The 20,392-nt window shown below is 40.5% G+C and overlaps 1 protein-coding gene across 2 annotated transcripts in view; it reads left to right on the top strand.

Moving 5' to 3' along the window:
- Palld (palladin, cytoskeletal associated protein) overlaps positions 1–20,392 on the top strand; it is a 330,283-nt gene that overhangs the window by 172,258 nt on the left and 137,633 nt on the right. The window lies entirely within an intron of this gene.

Genomic DNA, 20,392 nt, shown 5'->3' with positions numbered 1-20,392 from the left:
AAATGAATGTTGAAAGCATGGTCTTTGAATAGTCAATCATCTGATCTCCAAGATCATACACAGATATGCACAAGAACGTACACAGATCCACACATGCTCACCTACATAAACCCACCTCATCCTTTAACAACATGCAGATTTTGTAAGAATGGACAATCCCCAAATTAGATTCAGTACAATCTAAATGCCTTTCTATCCCAGTTTAATGTTGAGAAGATAAACGATTCTTCTTTTAACTCTGGAGATTCCCTATGTACCAGCTCCATTTTGGGTTAAAAGATTTTCACTGTCTTCAAAGTCAATAGTAATTCAATCCAATAACAGGGAAAATGCAAAATGTGGAAGCAGAGGGACCTTCAAAATAACACTGGGAAAAACATGGGGCAGAAATTAGTCTTTCCGGATTTCTATAAAATTACAGAGAAAGGGAAAGGGAAACAAAGACAGACAAAGACACAGTCACCCAGCCCATTCAGGAGCAATCAATACAGACTGTAGAAGCAATTCTGACCCTGATTCTACAGTAGATGCTTGTGCAAATATGATCTCTTCATTAATACAATGTGATGACGACTTTACAGTACCAGTGTTTCTGTTGGATCCCTTTGAAAACAACCCCTCCCTGAAGTGGAAAGTCCAATCAAGGAACTTCCTGAAGTGTGAAACTTTTAACTAAGGAATAACATTTTGATATATTCTTAGGATTTTTTTCTCTTGTAAGTATTGGCTCTAACACAGTGTCACATTCTTAAGCATTAGGATAATGCTACTTTGCTACACTCGTCTCTTGGTAAAGGTAATGCTTAATTACATTTCCAGAAGAAAGCTGAGTGCTTACTTTTATGGCTAGGAGTCTTAGTTGATGTGTAATATTTAACTGGAAATATTTGCAGATGCCCTGTCTCCACCCAAAGTGGCACTCAATCATTTGTTTTTAAATATACTATAACTGGGCATCGGTGGCTCATGCCTGTAATCCTAGCTGCTCAGGAGGCTGAGATCTGAGGATCACAGTTCAAAGCCCGCTCGGGCAGGAAAATCCATGAGACTCTTAACTCTGTTAAACCACCAGAAAACCAGAAGTGGCTCTGTGGCTCAAGTGGTACAGCGCTAGCCTTGAGCTGAAATGCTGAGGGACAGCACCCAGGCCCAGAGTTCAAGCAGCCCCACAACCAACAAAAATAAATAAGTAAATAAAAATATACTATATTCACCTTAACTATTTGGTGCCTTATAACATAAGGATACATGATAATGCAATATTCAAGTTTGCATCGCACCATGCCTAAATAAGAGTAACTTGAAAGCCAGAAGTTAGTGGCTCCTTCTTATAAATCTAGCTACTCAGGAGGCTGAGATCTGAAGAATGTGGTTCAGAAGCAGCCCAGGCAGAAATGTCCATAAGACTCGTATCTCTGATTAACCAGCAAAAAGCCAGAAGTAGGGGTATAACTCGAGTGGTGGGGTACTAGTCTTGAGCCAAAATCCAAGCAAGAGTGTGAGGCTCTGAGTTCAAGCTCCAGTACCAGCAAAAACATTCAAAGTTGAAAAATATGGCCCCTGTTAGATAAAAGGGACATTTTTAAGGAAAGGGAAGTAAAGCTCTGAGGCCGCATATAAACAGTGTGTTCAGAGGTCATATTGGGAATTGGATACCAAACTGTTAATAATGTTGCACTACAGCATAGTAGCTACAAATAATATACATGATGCTAATTTTATGGAAAATAAATTACCCAACTAACACATTCATACTAGAAGGAAATACATCAAATGTTACCAAGAGTTCATTGAGTCATCAGATCTGAAATGGATCGTATTGTTTTATTCACCATGCTGTTTTCTAACTTTCCAATGATAATGTCTAGTACCTTTATAATTGCATTGAAAGACATAAGTGCTCTTGAGCCTACTCTTCTATCCTAGAAAGTCCTCCCCCTCAAATGTCCTACATTCCAAAGTGACTTTGCTCCTCTAAATGACCCATCTCCAAACCAAACTCATATTACACATCTCAAGTGTTAGGATAAAAGGGACATGAAATAGATAGATGATAGATAGATAGATAGATAGATAGATAGATAGATAGATAGATAGATAGATAGATAGATAGATAGATTTTTTTTTTTATTTTTTACTATCCATCAAGAGGAGTGATTTTTTTTTAATTTTATTTTATTTTATTTGAGAACATACTGTACAGAGGGGTTAAAATTACATGGGCAGGATAATGCATACATTTCTTACCAAGCATTGCAGCCTCCTCCTTTGTTTACCCTTCACCTCCCTTCCCAGCCTCCCCCCTCCCCCCCCACCCAATCATACCCCCCCCTACACCGACATTGTAAAGCTGGTTTTGACATGACATTTTGTACTTCTCATTGTTGCAGCAGGTCCACCTGAATCCTTAAACGACTTGTTTGTCCCCGTCTCCTCCACATGTTATACTGACATCAAATATAGTGAAAGCGGGGGTTACACTGTGGGGGAGGGACATACAAAGCAACAAAAAAATAATCTTATAAATGCGTTAGAAACACATGCATGAAAGAAACAAAAACATTAAAATACATATTTGAGGGTTCGTTTTCCTAACATCACATTATCTGACTTTTTCCACTTGACTCATACCTATACTAGATATTGCAAATAAGTGAAACCATGGGACCTATGTTTCTTTGGGCCTGGCTTACTTCACTTAATATAATTTTTTCCAAGCCTTTCCATTTCCTAACAAATGGGGAAATGTCATTCTTTCTGATGGAGGCATAGAATTCCATTGTGTATATATATCACATTTTCTTGATCCATTCATCTACTGAGGGGCATCTGGGTTGGTTCCATATCTTAGCTATGGTAAATAATGCTGCAATAAACATAGTTGTGCTGGTAGCTTTAGTGTGGTCTTGTTTGTAAACATTTGGGTAAATGCCCAAAAGTGGGATTGCTGGGTCATAGGGGAGTTCTATGTGAAGTCTTTTGAGGAACCTCCATACTGCTTTCCAAAGTGGTTGAACAAGTTTACATTCCCACCAACAATGCAGTAAGGTTCCTTTCTGTCCACATCCCCTCCAGCATCTGTTGTTGTTAGAGTTCTTGATTTTTGCTGTTCTAACTGGAGTGAGGTGATATCTCAATGTTGTTTTGATTTGCATTTCTTTTATGGCTAGGGATGTTGAACATTTCTTCATGTGTCTATTGGCCATCCTTCTTTCTTCTTCAGAGAAGCTTCTCTTTAAGTCTTTCGCCCACTTACTTATTGGGCAGTTGTTTCTTTGAGGATTTGTTGTTGGGTGGTTTAATTTTTTGAGTTCCAAGTATATTTTAGATATGAGACCCTTGTCCGTTGTATGGCTAGTGAAGATCTTCTCCCAATCCGTGGGCTTTCTATTGATCTTGCTAGCTATGTCATTTGCCCTGCAGAAGCTCTGCAACCTTATGCAATCCCATTTGTCCAACCTTTCTTTGATTTGTTGTGTTTCCGGGTCTCTATTCAGAAAATTTCGGCCTGAGCCAAGGAGACCCAGGGTTTCTCCTATTCCATCCTGTAATGTTTTCAGAGTGTCTGCTTTGAGTTCAAGGTCTTTGATCCATTTGGAGTTGATTCTGGTGCAGGGTGATATATAAGGATCTAGCTTTAGTTTTCTACATGTAGTTAACCAGTTTTGCCAGCACCATTTACTGAAGAGGCTGTCTGTCTTCCATTCTATTGTTTTAGCTCCCTTATCGAAGATTAGATGGCTATAGGTCTGTAGGTTCATTTCTGGGTTTTCAATTCTATTCCATTGGTCCTGAGGTCTGTTCTTATGCCAATACCAAGCTGTTTTGATTACTATGGCTTTATAGTAGAGTTTGAAATTTGGTATTGATATTCCTCCAGCAGTGTTCTTTCTGTTGAGGAGCATTTTTGCTATTCGGGGTCTTTTATTGTTCCATATGAATTTTTGGATTGCCTCTTCTATTTCCTTGAAGAGTAAGGGTGGAATTTTGATAGGTATTGCGTTGAATTTGTAGATAGCCTTGGGAAGTATTGCCATTTTCACGATGTTAATCTTTCCAATCCAGGAGCATGGGAGGTTTTGCCATTTTTTTAAGTTCTGTGTTGATTTCCTTTTTCAAGATTTTAAAGTTTTCATCATAGAGGTCCTTCACTTCTTTAGTTAAGTTAATTCCTAGGTATTTTATTTTTTGTGGGGCTATTACAAATGGAGTTGCTTTCCTAATTTCAGCCACACTTTTCTCATTGTTGGCATACAGAAAAGCCATTGATTTTGGGGGGTTAATTTTATAACCTGCTACTTTGCCAAAGTTTTGAATCAGCTTGAGTAATTTGGGAGTGGAGTCTATGGGATTCTTTAAATACAAGATCATGTCATCTGCAAAGAGGGAGAGTTTTATTTCTTCTTTCCCTATTTGGATCCCCTTTATGTCTGCATCTTGTCTTATTGCTGTAGCAAGGCATTCTAATACTAGATTGAAGAGAAGTGGAGAGAGTGGGCATCCTTGTCTTGTTCCTGAGTTAAGAGGAAATGGCTTTAGTTTTTCACCATTGAGTATAATGCTGGCTGTAGGTTTGCGATAGATAGATTTTTAAGACAAATACTTAATGTACAGAAATCCGAATGGAAAGATTTTTCCTCCAAGACAGTGGTGAAGACTCAAAAAGATATGCTGAAGGAAAGAAGGAGATTCCAGTTCAAATAACAGAATTGCAGCAAGTGTGTGAAGAAAGATAGTTGTGGTCATTGTGGAATGATGAGGGCCAACTACAGAAGGTTAAATAGAACTGAGAAATGACAATCAGGGAAGGAATGTGAGTGTTCCCTAGCAGTGGGAAGAATTCATCTGAAACTAAAGAGGGAAACTTGTATTGCATTCAATGGCATCTTTTCCTGACTTTCTCTCAGCCATCATCAGATTCAGAAGGTGGCAACTGACCGTGACAGCCCCGGGCCCAGTGGGGAGGCCGTTATTTTGAACTTGATCCTTGAAAACTGGTCATTGAGAGCATTATCCAAGCAGTGCAATTAGGGTCAGGAAAAGACGCAGAATAAGTTAGATCAAGGATTAAGTCAGAAAGGGAATGATGGGAAATGGTCACAGGAGATGGGAAAGGCACACGAAAATGAGTTACACCAAGAACAATACTTTCGAAGGGGAATGTGAGATTTCACAATGTGGAAAGGCAACAATAGTTATGATCAAAGGGATGATACTGAGGTGCAAAATCTTACAACAAACTCCTTCCAAGTCATAAAACAACATTAAGCCGTATTTGTTTGAGTGCATAGTTAAAGTAGAGGCCTAAGGTCACAGAAGGAGAAGAGGCCAAGGACCCACAAAATCAACATGTGAGAAGAAGCACTGTGATGATAGTAGAAATCCAGCTGCTGAATAGTGGAGTCACTGAGAAGAGTGAGGGAAATGCCCAGGGTGGCAGGGAAGAGCTCAATTGTAGGTGGAATGCGAAGACTTTAAAGAGAGGCAGAGGCTGAATGATCCTGGCAACACCATTGTGAGAGAAGTTTCACAAAATGGGGGAGCAGGAGAACCCTCCTGCTCAGGGAAGAGGATGATGGGATTTGTGACATCAGCAAGGAAAGCCGGATTCCACTTAGGTCAAAGTTGTAAAGAAGTTTGAGCACATAAAGACCCCAGTTAGAAACAGTCAAGGCATTCCAAAGGAAATGGGAGGGGTGTAGAAAAAGACCATGGAGGCCAGGCACCGGGGACTCAGGCTAGCTGCTAAGGAGGTTGAGATGTGAGGATCATAGTCCAAAGCCAGCCCTGGCAGCAAAGTCCCTGAGACTCTTATCTCCAATTAACCATCAGAAAACCGGAAGTGGTGCTGTGTGGCTCAAGTGGTAGAGCACTAGCCTACCACCGAAGAGCTCAGGGACAGTGCCCAGGCCCAGAGTTCAATCCCCACAACCCACAGAAAAGGAAAGGAAAGCAAAGCAAAAGACCAGAGAAGGAAATAGAGAAGGAAGAGGAGTGAGAAGAGAGCCATGGGGGTGAGGTTTGCTCCTGAGATGGTTAGACTATTGTCAAGATCACTGTCAAGACTATTGTCTTGATGACCATGGGCTGTTCTTTCATGAAGACTAAGACTATGTGTAGTTGGAAGCCAATGGAATAGGTCCAATATCCATTTCCTTTTTTGCTTCTGGGTCCATTTCAGCACCATGATCCATCCTGTCTTTATTTAACTCTTCTATCCAAGTAAGACTTTGAGCTGGGTTTTTATTGAACAAGCCTATTTCTTAGAATCATTTTTAAGTGATTGCCTTCAGCTAATGACTCCCTAATTCATAATTACTGAATTTCACTCCATGTCCACAACTTTTACTACTGGAGAATTTATTTCTGTCTACTGCAGACTGAGATATATTAGGTTGCCAAATTTCCTTTTTTTAGAACCAGTGATTTATCTATTTTCTGTGAATGTGTAAGTTTTTCATTCAAACTAATACATCACCCAATGGTGAGAACATTAGTAAGAGCAAGGTTTATTTTAGTTGGTTTCTATTACATGTATAAAAGCACACGGTACATTCTCTCAACAAACCTAAGAATGACCATTTCCTTACTTGGCTAAAGTTTTGATTATCCAAACCTTGTGGATAACACTGGAATTGGTGTAATGTTTTACAAAAACCTTTTCCATATGTGGCATATGGATATTCTTTCCATTGATTTTTAAGAATCATGCCCATATTAAATTAATTTGATAAAATATACAGATTTCCCATGAAAAGACTTGACCGGAGAAATCACATTTGAATTTCAGCACACATCTTGGCTTCGTTATTCAAAAGGAAACTATAAATTAATTGCAATCAGAGCCTCAGACTTCGCTGTTAGAATATTCTAGGTTTGTGTCTGCTAAACTCTGGATGGGACAGTTCCCTGTAGAACACTGCTGACCCCTCTTTGATCAAGGCTGTAGTCAGGATACACATGACGGTAAAGGCTTTTGAAAATGCACAGAAGAAATACCTTGGTAAATAAGTGTACTAATTTAGGGGCTAGGAAGGTGGTTCAGTGGTGAGCGCTTGCTTTGCATGCATGAGGCCCTGGGTTCAATTCCCCAGCACCACATAAGCAAAAAGAAAAAAAGCCAGAAGTGGCGCTGTGGCTCAAGTGGTAGAGCACTAGCCTTGAGCCGAAGAGCTGAGGGACAGCACCCAGGCCCAGAGTTCAGGTCTCATGACCGGACCCCCCCCCCAAAAAAAAGTGTACTAATTTAATTTAAATCTGTTTCTATATCCCCGCTGTATTTTTCTTAGTCTTATCCATCAAGGCTGCTGCCCTACCACTTGAGCTGTACTTCCATGTGTAGCTTTTTGTTGGTTAATTGGAGGTAGAAGTTTCAGAGACTTTTTCTGTCTGGACTGGTGTTAAACTCTGATCCTCAGATCTCAGCCTCCCCCATAGCAAGAATTAAGGTATGAACTACAGATTCCCCAGCTCCTACTGTGTTTTTCTAAAGCATACTACTATACCTTATGTCAATCCAAAATCCTGAATTACCTTTACTGTGTACCCTGCTCTACCGCACAGTAATTCTTTGGCTCTATTTTGCTATTTAAATGCAACAATGTATGCATCTATAGTAGGGTCACTCCAGCTGCGAGTCTCAGAATAGAGAACTAGTGAAACAATTGAATGACTAACATACTATGCAACTATTTTTACTTTAGTGTCTATGTCAAAGTAGATACAGCTATTCAGCATTCTTTTTGCTAAAAAGAGCTTATAAATAGATCCTATTGAGTAACGATACGCCCTTACTGCAATGTCAAACTTGCTTTCCTAATAATTGCCATTCACTGTGAAAGTTGTGAAAGATTCTGGAAAATCCACAAATATTTTCTTGTCCTCCTTTCTCCTTTGGTTGAAATAGTTCATATGCCACCTAGTTTCAGGATGTATTACTACATTCGATAAAGTGTATAACAAAAAAATTTAAGCCTAAATCATGGCTTGAGTACAAGACAGCAAAAAAAACCCAAACAAACAAAAAAAAAACCTAAACTAAAGATGTCTTTTATTTGATGCAAGTTTTTAAATAGACTATACAGCTGGGACTTCCAAATGATTTTAGCCTGGGGTGGGGGAGTCAATAGGATTCTGTATTCGTGTCTGGTCCTTCCTTACTTTCCTTTATGATTATTGCTTGCTTCAAAAAGGCATCCTCGAATCTGGGCGCTGGTGGCTCATGCCTGTAATCCTAGCTACTTAGGAGGCTGAGATCTGAGGATCGCGGTTCAAAGCCAGCCCGGGCAGGAGAGACTGTGAGACTCCTATCTCCAATAAACCACCAGAAAACCGGAAGTGGCGCTGTAGCTCAAGTGGTAGAGCGCTCGCCTTGAGCTGAAGAGCTGAGGGACAACGCCCAGGCCCAGAGTTCAAGCCCCACGACCGACAAAAAAAAAAAAAGGCATCCTCGAAATCAAATGGGAAATAGACATGTCTACTTTTACTCTATTGCAACCTAATTTTACATATATCAGAGTGGATTGTTCACTAGGAAGCATTCGGGAATAACAGCAAGAGCTCTAGTTCATTTTTCTTTTCTAATTATTCTACCATTGAAAAGCAGGGTTACATTTGGTTATTGTCGTTATTAAGATTTTCTGATGCTAAACAGCTGCTGTCCTGGAGAGAAATACAGTGAAGAATTATTTTTACCAAAAATTTGGCAGACAGAGAGGTTTCTAAAAAACCTTTGTTTGGGTCCTGAAGGTCCCATCGTTAAAAGAATTGATTTATGCGAAGGACCGCGGTCCTCATTTTCACCATGGCAGCAGCTGGAAATAACTTGGAAGTAAAATAAGACGAAGACACCAGCAGGGCTGGTCTGTAGGATTCTGTCTGGCGCAACATCATGAGTTACTGCCAGGCTCCCACTTCAGACCTGAGGCTGCTCTGTCATACTGAAACATCCTGAAGTTAGTGAAGTACAAATAGGCAACTATGCAGATCTCAACTGTGATCTCGTCTAGCCCAAAAACATATGGAACTGGATTTGGGTGGATTGAGGAGGAGAAGAAAAATCTTCACTAGCCAAGAAGAACAAAAGACAACTAACTGGCCAGGCTGCAGTCTTCTCGGGAAGACAAGCTACGTGGTAGAGGCTGAGCTATGGGCTGGGAGACATTTTCACCTCAGTTCAGTATCATTTTTGTAAGAGCCTGATCTCTGAAAAGTGATCAAAAGTTATCCCCAAATAGGTGTCTGTCTGCAAGGTACAGACTAAAGTTCAGATTTAGGTTGTAGGTGGAGCTCAGTGGTAGAACACCTTCCTAGCATGAGTACTTAGTTCCTGAGTTCAGTCCTCCGACCTGGGTGGGTGTCAGGGGAAGGTTTATATTCATTTGGCATCACTTTCTCCCAGGTCTCTATTAGTCTGAATTGCACACTGCATGTGGTCTTGATTAAGTTCCATGTTGGATGATAAGAAGTATCTATCTCTTACTATATTCCACTTGGTTATGAGCCAATCAACCAGATAGAAATACTAGATCCGTGAGATCAGTTTTCTTCTTCATGTTCTATTCCACCCCCCCCCCCCATATAAAATTGACCAATACTAACATTTCTTACTGGAGGATAGCAAAATGTTTTTATGTCTGGGTTCATGTTGACATTGGCATACATTTTCACTCAGTATACTGTTTAGAATTGAAGCCAGATTGCCTGGAGCTAGTGATTCATTCCACCAGGAGCTGCTGAGGTAGCTGAGGCAGAAGAGTCTTATAAGACTCCATCTGCAATGAGCCATCAAACTATTACACAGGAGACGTGGCTGAAGTGGTAGTGTACCAACCATAAGCTGAAAAACAGCCACATAAGAGTACAAAGCCCTGAGACCAAGCCCCCTCAAAAAAAAAAAAAGTCGAAGCAGAATACAGTATTCTCTTGGAATACCAAGAAAAACCCAGCCATGCATGGTTCTAACCAAGAGCCTCTAGCACTGGACAGTCTCTTCCTGACAAAGCCAAGTGCTAGATCTCTGACAGAAGCATAGATTGCTATAATTCATTTAGGCCAGGCAAGTAGATATTTATTTTCCCTCCAGAAAATCTTTACTACAATCTATAGAACTTAGACATACTTTATATTTATATAACCAAGCAGAAAATTATTTAAGTCACAAAAGTTACTTTGGAAACTTCATGCAAATATAAGGAGTAATTATTAAAATATTTTCAGTATCATGCTGATCCATCTTGTCAGTTAGATTGTTCTATTTTTTTCAGTTTTGGTCATGGCATTTTTTTTACAAAAAGAAATTGAACTATATGAATTTCTGTTGGGTCTCACTGAAACCACAGGGTAGCTATTAAATATTATTTTTCTGATGAGGTTTTTCCCACTCCAAAAGCAACATTCTTTAGAAGCAAGAAAACTCCTTCCCAGATTCCTCCATCAACTGATGTTTTCTTGACCAGCTACTCTCCAGGCTGAGTACACAGCTGTTCCTCTAGGAACTTTCTTGAACATCACACAGGGAGGAGCATCTTATCTTTTCCTGTCTTAGACTGCCCGATTCTAAATGCTATATATTTCATTGCTTTCATGTTCTTCAGTAGCTTCCAGAGAAAGAGTGCAGAGCACATTAAGTTCCTACATGTTGCTTCTGTGAAAAATGTCTGTATTCCATCTTCTTACAGAACTGACTGTGCAGCTGGGTTTGGTAGTACAGGGGTTTCCTAAGAACTGTGAAGGAATGAGTTCAACTTCTAGTTTCTAGTGGTGCTGTATGGCACCAAGTTCAGTGCCAGTCTGGTGCCTGATATTTTGGAAATGAGTTACTTTTTTTTCTATTCTGGGAGTTTGTAGAATCTTTTCTTTAAATCTAGAAGTTTCCTGATACCGTGGAACAGTGTAGAAGGTTCTTCCTGTGCTTTGCTACTCTGGAAATTTTTATGTGCATAAAGTCTGGAAATTCTCTTCGTTTCCTTGTTTTAAAATGGTTATTGTAGAGTTGATAGACAGAGGGGTTTCTTTTCCTTTTTAATTTTCTCTTCATTTTCCTTTGGACTCTCTTTTTGAAACTTGTTTTATTTTTTTCAAACTACAATCCTCAGGTCTCAGCCGCCTGAGTAGCTAGGATTACAAGGATAAGCCACCTACATGCAACAATGAAACTTGTTTTGTTGTGATATTAAAACTCCTGCATGAATATTCTTTTTTTTTTTTTTGCCAGTCCTGGGGCTTGAACTCAGTGCCTGGGCACTGAACTGACCTCTTTTGTGCAAGGCTAGCACTCTACCAGTTTGAGCCACTGCGTTACTTCCGATTTTCTAGTGGTTAATTGGAGATAAGAGTCTCACAGACTTTCCTGCCCGGGCTGAGTTTGAACCACAGTCCTCAGATCTGGGGCCTGAGTAGCTAGGGTTACAGGCATGAACCACTGGCACCCAGCTTCTTTTTTTATTATTATTATTTTTCTTGTACATTCAATGCATCTCTTCACCTTTGCCTTCTAAGCCTAAATTGGAAAACGTACAAAGAGAAATTTGATATTAGGCCCATAAAACATATAAACTAGAAACTTGCAGCTAAGAGAAATTTTCAGGATCTTGTGTAAATATAATTCTTGGCATTCTTAGTTTGAGTCTTAAATACAAAGTATTTTCATCCTTAACTCAGAAACTATAAACACATTGCCTATGGATAAATCTTGTATATTTTCTCTTCCTTTTAAGTAGATAAGTGTTGCATATTAGCTAGCTTTTATTAACCATTTGACTAACCTATACTCATCTTTCTGTGTCCTTTACATCATCTTAAATGACTTATAATGCCCAATCAGGTATAAGTGCTTTATAAGCAGTTATTGTATTGTTTAGAGATTAATGACAAGAAATAAGTCTGTACACATTCTGTACAGTTATCATTTTCTTACCCCAAATACATGTTCTCTGAATCTTTTCTACCTCATCTCACCATTTCATGCCTAGTAATATTGTCCCTCAGGCAAGAGGCCAAAAAGAGATGGGAGAGGTAAATAAATTCATCCATATCTTTCCCCCACCCCTCTTATCTTTCTATTTATTTTTATTCTCTTTTTTAAAACAAAATCCCAATCCTATAGCCTTAGCCCCCTGAATGCTACTGGGATTACAGGTATGCCCTACTATACCCAGGTCCCAGGTATACTTCAAAATTGCTTTTCTCTAGTTTTCAAAGCTTCTCTCTCCCTTCCTTCCAGGAGTACTGTGGTTTCTGGGTGCTGCTGCCAGACTGCCTGTAGATACGAGCAATAGTCATGTTGGTGGAAATGGGGGGTTTAGGAGTGTGGGGGCAGTTAAGTTTCAGCTTTGGGTCTTGGTCCTCCATAGGTTACTGCAAGGACCTTTTTCTAGAAAAGTGGGAATTCATTGCACGGCTGATGAGGGCCAGTAATGATGAGCACTGCAGGGAGAAAGTCTTTGGAGCATGCCTGTCATTTTTCTCTCTAGTCTCTGCCTCAGTGTGCCTTTGATTTTTCCTTTCTCAAAAGAGGTTTCATTTCGCAAGCACAACATGTTAGCACTAATGTTTGACACACCTGCGTTTTGCTTGGTATACACACTTAGGCAAACATCTCTCACACAGAGTGTATATGTTTTGGAAGCCCAGGCTTGGGCCAGTAATTGAAGATGTTAGGGTGTGTTTAGAGTCCCTTGGCCTGCATTTCTTTCTTCCTTCCTTCCTTCCTTCCTTCCTTCCTTCCTTCCTTCCTTCCTTCCTTCCTTTCTTCTTTCTTTCTTTCTTTCTTTCTCCCTTCTTTCTTTCCTTCCTTTCTTCCTTCCTTCCTTCCTTCCCACCTCTTTTCTTCCTTCCTTCCTCCCTCTCTTTGTACCTACTTCTTTGTACCAGTACTGGAGCTTTAACTCAGAGATACCCACTCTGGCTTACCTTTTTTTGCTAAAGGCTAGATAGTTCTCTATCACTTGAGGTACATCTCCACTTCTGGCTCTGTGGTGGTTAATGGGAGATAAGAGTTTCACAGACTTCTGCCCAGGCTGGCTTTGAACTGGGATCCTCAGATCTCAGCCTCCTGAGTAGCTAGGATGACAGATGTAGGCCATCCACATCCTGCTACTTTGACCCTTCTTTCATCAATATAAAGTGGCCGGGGCTGCCCACCCCAAGCCATGACCCCAGTGTCCAGTGCCAGGAAAACAGAGTGGACATAATGAGTTTTGTAAGACTCTATTTATTCTTCTCTGAAAAAAAGAAAATCCTGTTAGCAGACATTCCCTTAAGTGTCATTGACCACAACCATGTCTCAAGACAGTTTTTTCATTCTGAGCAAGGGTGGGAAAGTAAGTATCTGGCAAAAGAAAGGAAATCACCAGGACTGGTGGAGACTTGCAAAATCCCTAATATGCAAAGGATCTCTGTTGTATTCTATCTGTGACAATCAGGATTGAACTTGGGTGGAGCCGCGAGGCTGTGAGGGAGCTCGAGGTAGAACAGCATCTGCCACAACATGTTTGAAAATATTCACCAAGACTGGCCCTCAGGTCTGTGCTTTCCTTCCCCGTGTGCCCTCAGTGTCAGAAATGTGCTGACAATGGTGGTGAAGTGACCGGGAGCGGAAAGCAGACCATTGGGAGAAATAAGCATGGGGGAGGGGAGGGAACAGGCACGGGGGAGGGGAGCAGACTATTGGGAGGAGTAGCTATGGGGGAGGGGTGATTACTAGCATGAAGTGTGAAACATTCATACAGGAAACAAGGGGTTGAATCCAATTGTGTACAGCACGTGTAAGAGTGTGTGTGTGTGTGTGTGTGTGTGTGTGTGTGTGTGTGTGTGTGTGTGCATGCATTCTTCCCAAGCCCCATGCTTTCAAAAAGCAGCTTTTACAATCTTTTTGGAGCATCAGTGGCATAGGCAAACTATTGGCCATATTTGCAATGTAATATTCCATGGCAGTTTTTTGCTCTCCTCCCTTTCAAACATCTAGACTTGCAAAGCAGCTAGGGCGAAAGCATGCTTGCCCAGAGACCTCAAAACCATGGAATGGAGGCATAAAATAGTCTCAGCTCAAAGACAGCTCAGAGATCTTTCCTGTAACACATAGTTGAGGCCAGCTTTTTTTTTTTTTTTTTTCAAAGTAAAATGCAAGTAACAATACTTTTGAGTGCCAGATGGAGAAAACATCTGCAGAGTGAGAAATTAAGGAAAACACTCTTTCCAAGATGAAGGCACATTAGAAGAAAATTGTCAGCTATGTTAGTAATGAGGAGTTTGGGGGATATTTTCTCTATGTACCATGTTCACTTCACTAAATGGCAGATGCCTTTTTTTTCCTCTCCTAAGACAGAATTCTGCTTCTTTCTTCTTTTTTGTTTTTTTGGTAGTCCTGGGGTTGGAACTTAGGGCCTTGCAAATGGTCAGCAGGTTATTTTTTTAGATAGGGTCTCACTTCCTGCCTAGGTACAGGCAAGCTGTGATCCTCCTATTTTAGGCTTCTCATTATAAGATGACAAGCATGAGCCACCGCACATAACTCTCAGTTGAGAAGAAGAACTCACAGAGTTTTCTGCCTGGAATGACTTCAACCACGATCCTCCTAACCTCAGTCCCAGCCAAGTAGCTAAGATTACAGACATGAGCCACTGGTACTCAGCTAAAATAATCTTCTTAACAAGAAACTTTCAGCCAAACCAAGACGTGCCACCTGAGTTTTCCTTGACCTTCTTTTGGGCATTCTGTGGCAAGAATCTGGTTGTTGGCACCCAGGCACGGCAGCTCTGTGAATCCCTTGTTACATGTTCAGCTTTACAGAGTCTGTTCGTCCTTATTTCCTGGGTCTGTGGGGACTCCACGTTCATCATGCGCAGATTGCAACCAAGCCGTAAAGAAAAAGAATGATTCATAAGAACTCGCAATACCTCATCCGTCACTCTGTAGTCTAACTTCAAAGACACAGACAGAATGACTTTCTGCGATGATGATGGCAGAGTCTTCAAGCTGTGCAGAACCTACCGCACACACTGACTGACCACAGACTACAACAGCTGTCTGGCCCATCTGCTTCCTGTTGCATTTCCTGAACTCTGAAGTCTGTTTAGAGGAGTATCAGCTGTGAATTCCAAGCACGGGAGGAATCTGAGCAACCTTCTTTTAAAATTTCAAAACCACATTACCTTTGGCCCGCCCCCTCAGCTTCCAAGGCCATTTCACTTCACTCACATACTGTACATTGCTTTGTGGTCAGAAATTGGAACTTCAACACATGTGATTCGTCAGGATTTGGAAGCAATTATGCTTCCAGGGTTATTCTCTATAGTGAAGATCTCGTTCTGAAGAAGACTCTTGGTAGAATGAGGACTTGCATCGTGGATTTGTAGGAAGGAGCTCAAGAAAGCGAGAGGATGGAGCCATCCCCTATGGAAGTTGGAGCCTTCTCTTACATAGCAAGTATCAACAACCCACAGCATTTGCAATCATTTCTACTGTATGTTTTCTCTCTGGTTTTCCTTTCTTATTGTCACCACCCTGTGGTAGGCCTGGACATCTGCATTCCAAAGCGTTCCCATAACTCCACACTAACCTTTCATCAGCCCCACCTTAGTCTTTCTTAAGCTCACAGAGTCACACCTACTCCAAGAGTAAAACTACTGCCTTCTGTATTTTTCATTTTTGTACGCTTTGTAATACCTCACTGCAATGGTTTAGATGGAAGTGCTCCCTGTAAAGGCTCGTGTGTTGAACAAAGGTTCAGTCTCCAGTTGGTGCTATCACAAAGATGCCAACTTCATCAGTGGACTAAGCCATTGATGGGTTCACAGCTAACTGGACTGTTACGGAGATGGAGTCTTTCTAGAGGAAGCAATTCACTAGGGATGTGCCTTTAAGGGGTGTACTTGGTTCCCAAGTTCTTTTATTTTTCTCTGCTTCCTAGCTGCCACAGGTGAACAGTTTCCCTCTACCATCCATGTCTCTCCTCCATGAAGTTTCTGTCTTGCCACAGGCCTAAAAGCCATGGACCATGAAACCATGAACCAACTGGAACCTTTCCCCCTTTCAGCTAATTTGACTCATATATTGTGTATTGTGTCACAGCAATGGAACACTGACACACTAACAATCTGCACTTGTAAATGGTCCCATTACAGATTTTCTTATGAAAAAAAAATGCAAGAGTTTGAAGCAGAAAGTCTATGCAGGAAAAATAGCCCATTGTGATGGCATACTATAGAAGCCACAGGTTTCTGAATTGCATACTTTTTTTTTTAAGTGTCACCAGAAGCAAGCCATTCCCCAATACTAGGGCACCTGCTCACTGTGTGTGTTTTTATTTCAGATCTACTTATTGCTGCTGTAGTTAGAATTCTTCCGTTGTTTTTCTGGCTTTGGACTTATACCATTTATTTATACAATCTTTTCCTTGATTTAAAAGAGATAATTGCCTCTGTTTAAAACAACTCTTGATTAGTAGACTATATGGGAATGCTTATGTAAACAAGATACTGCACTATAATTCATTGTTTCCTCTTAGCATGCCAGTAAGAACTTGAAAGAAAGAAAACACAACGATGCATTCTTTGCAGTATAGACAGAGCCTACTGTGCAAAATATTTGTTCTTATAAAGTTTTTGATACAATATGAAACACAGGCTGGTCATCTTTAGATTCCTTCAAACACTGGGAAACTATCTTAATGATGCTTTTAAAGACACATTACCAAAGAAGAAAAGCAATGAAAAGATCCTCTACAGTTCCTATTTGGACTTGTAGAGTTCTGTATTTTCTTTCTTTTTTTCTTTCTTCCTGGTACCCAGGCTTGACCTTGGGCCTCATGCTCCATTATGGGCTCTCCTGCTGGTACTCAGCTGGTGCTCTACCACTTGAAACACAAATCATATCTAGATTTTTGTTAGTTAATCAGAGATGAAGTCTTACAGACTTGTCTGCAGGGGTTGTTTTGAACCATGGCCCTCTAGCTCTCAGTCTCCTGAGTAGCTCAGATTTATAGGCATGAGCCACTGTTGTCAAGTGAATATACTTCTGAAGGAAGCAAACATGCTTACTCAGTTGAGTCTAATCTGAAATTTTTGCTTTTTTTTTCCTGTTGGTGGTACTGGGATGTCACACTTACTGTACCACTCCAGTCAAACCCCCAACACCTTTTGTTCTAGTTGTTTGTAGCTAGGATCTTGCACTTTCTACCCAAGGATGAGTCTCAAACCATCATCCTCCTACCTACTCTACTGAGTAGATAGAATTACAACTGTGAATCACCATACCATGCTTGTTTGTTGAAATGAAGTCTCACTTTTTGCCTATCTTTTGGCCTCAAACCATCTCCACCTCCCAAGTAGCTGGGATTACAGGTTTAAACCACAACACCTGGCCTGAAATTTTGATTCTTCAAAGAGACCTTTGTATTTATGAATTGTGGGTTTAACATTCCCCCAAATGTTTGGAAAACATACATTAAAAAAAATCTAACCATGGAAGCCTATACTTGAGTTAACTATGACTTTCATCTCCAAACATTTCATCATGCCATGATCTGCTTGTTTCTGAGCTAAAATGGACAGTGCTAAGTTTCTTCATCAACCAAACAGGTGCTTTTCAGGATAAATGAGCATGAGAATCCCAGAAAGAACGATCAGAAAAATAACCAGTCAAAACTGGTGGTGTGGGAAGTTCTTAGAGACTGAAAACATTCATTTAAAAGAACTCAAGAGTTTTAAGCCAAAAAATCTGGTCAGGTTGTATTTATGAAGGTAAATAGGGAAGGAGGGAGGGAGAGAAGAAGGAAAGAAGAGAGGGAGAGAGAGAGAAATCTACAAGACTCCCCCAACTATATTTCTCTTTGAATAGCTTTTCTACCACCAATTATATGAGATTGACATTCACCCTCCCAGTCCAGCAACTCATGAACTTAACTCCAGGGTATGATAGCAACTGCAAAATGAGCACAAGAAAACAAGCTGAATGTCATTAAAAATGTTTAAAAAAAATCTTCTGTGACATCTGTTTTCTGTTTTGCTGGGCTGTTTAATGAACTTCTTCAGCCTTACAGAATTGCAGAAAGCGTATTTGCTTGAAATAGTATCTTGAAGGAAGTGACCTGTACTTAATAGAAAAGAATGTTAAGTGTAATATGGACTTGATTAAATTCATCCCCACTTTAAAATTGTTCCCAGTGGCTCCATGATCTGTTTCTATGTGGGGCTCACTTCTGTACAACCCAGTCCAACTCTGGATGGTGAACAGTTCTGATCCCATTGATGTTTCTGTCATCTTTCCAAGACACCAAAAATGGAAGAAGTTACAAATTTGTGACAGTTTAGAAAGCTATTCTTCTTGTTTTCATCTCTATGATATGATCTTGCTGGCTTGTGAGATCCTGGAAAAGTCCATGTTCTGAAAAAGACTCCTTCCTTCTATTATTTTTGTGTGTGATTTAAAAAAAAATAAGAACAGCCAGGGACATGGGGAAAGGCAATTTATCCTGAATAACATGGACCATGCGTGCCTCCTCCAGTAAGGTTCAGTGGTCTTAGAATGAGCACGGTAGACAGATCATGGAGAGTCAACAGAAACATAGTAGAAGAGTGGAAAGGAGGTGGGAATTGGCACTCTTCTACCATTTTCCAGAGGACACAAAAACCCAAAGCCCCAAGACCAGGGCACAAAGGGACATGGCTGCCTTTCTTTCATCATGCCCTAGCTTCACTCGGAAAAGCCCATTAGGTTTCTAGCTTTCCACAGTGGACAGAGCCAGCAGACCTGCTGCCTGTGGTCTTACTGCCCAGCCGCTTGGCACACTTCCCTGTCCAAAGTGTGGATCAGGCAGCAATATGGATGGGTCCAGACCTGATTATTCTTTTTATATGAATTCATGGGTTTTGACAGGGAAGTTACAACTTCTCTGGTTGAGCCCAGCAAGCATTGCTATATCCTCTGTTGAGTCTGATATTCAATGTCAGGCTGATTCCATTCTCCAATTTCCTGTTTTTGTTTAACCCTCAAAGAAGGTTGACTTCAGCTGTTCTACCTCTGGCTTTATATTGAAGCCAAATTGAGGCAGAAGGGAGGAGTTTATTTGAAACTAGTCACTGGTAGGGGGAAAAAACTGTTACAGTAAAGTCAGGTTGGCTTAAAGTAGTATGCTAGTGTTAAGAAGTTCTCTTAATATCTTATAGGTTATCAAATGCATGATACTTTGAAGACAGAAAATAGTTTCTGCCTCCTCTAGCCAAGAAATGCATATTTAAATCTCACTCTGATGTTTTGGAAACCAATTTATCTTAGCAGAACAGTGTTTACCAACTATGGTTGAAGGAAATCAGTAGTAAGGATTTCTGAGTCGTTTTCAGCATTGCAAAAGATCTAGTAGGTTGCTCAGGTCAACTTAAATGACTCTTGTGTTTACATTGAACTGCAAAGGTGTGAGTTCCTTAAATTAACTTTATATAGCTGGGAAGGTGGCTCAGTGCTAGAGCGCTTGCCTTGCATGCCTGAGGCCCTGGGTTCGATTCCTCAGCACCACATAAGCAAAAAGAAAAAAAAAGCCAGAAGTGGCACTGTGGCTCAAGTGGTAGAGTGCTAGCCTTGAGCTGAAGAGCTGAGGGACAGCGCCCAGGCCCAGAGTTCAGGCCCCACAACCGGACCCAAAAAAATTAACTTTATATATGCTAATCATTAAGCTTTGATGGATAGTTATGTAGTTTCTACTTCGTATTAAATGTAAAGACAAGTTGAGTGATTTAGCCAGTGTATTGGATTTCCTTCCCACTTTAAAGAATGCATTCACAATCTCCCTCCCTCCTTTCTATTTCCAGTGATGGAGCTTTCTCTCTCTTGAACACTTGATCTTTCCACCAACTATTCTCTCCTGAATTCTTCTTTTGCCCAAACATGCCCTGGGTATGTTTTAGGCTAATCATCATTCTCTGCCTTCCAGGAGGTAGAACAGAACAGAACAGACTCTGCCCTGTGTCCTCACCTGGCACTGAGGATTTCTTCTACATCATTATTCTCCAAAGGCCGTCTCTGTGCAAGAATGCAGGCCTTCTGACACCAAGGGCATATCTGTCTTATTCTTTGCGTTGTCCCAGTTTCTATTCTACTTCCTAGCACATAATAGACACTCAATATATATTTGCTTATTTAACAGACGGGTCATGTTCATTGTCTCACTGAATGGCACTTATCTATTTGGATTCTCAGTTGTACCACTAGGCTATAATCAAGGCTGTTTTCTGGAGAACACTGTTATCTGTGAAGATTTCCATCATTTTTAAAATCTCCAGCAACTAGTACAATGTCTAGGACAGAAATATCATATAGATCAATTATAGCTCAGATCTTTTTTTTAACTATGGAGGCATGGCAGATTTTGGAAAAAGACTTTTTCTTTAATTTCTTT

Source organism: Dipodomys spectabilis, unplaced genomic scaffold (assembly GCF_019054845.1).
Source record: "Dipodomys spectabilis isolate Male_0828 unplaced genomic scaffold, ASM1905484v1 ptg000009l, whole genome shotgun sequence".
Lineage (NCBI taxonomy): Eukaryota > Metazoa > Chordata > Mammalia > Rodentia > Heteromyidae > Dipodomys > Dipodomys spectabilis.
This window is presented reverse-complemented; position numbering and strand designations above follow the sequence as displayed.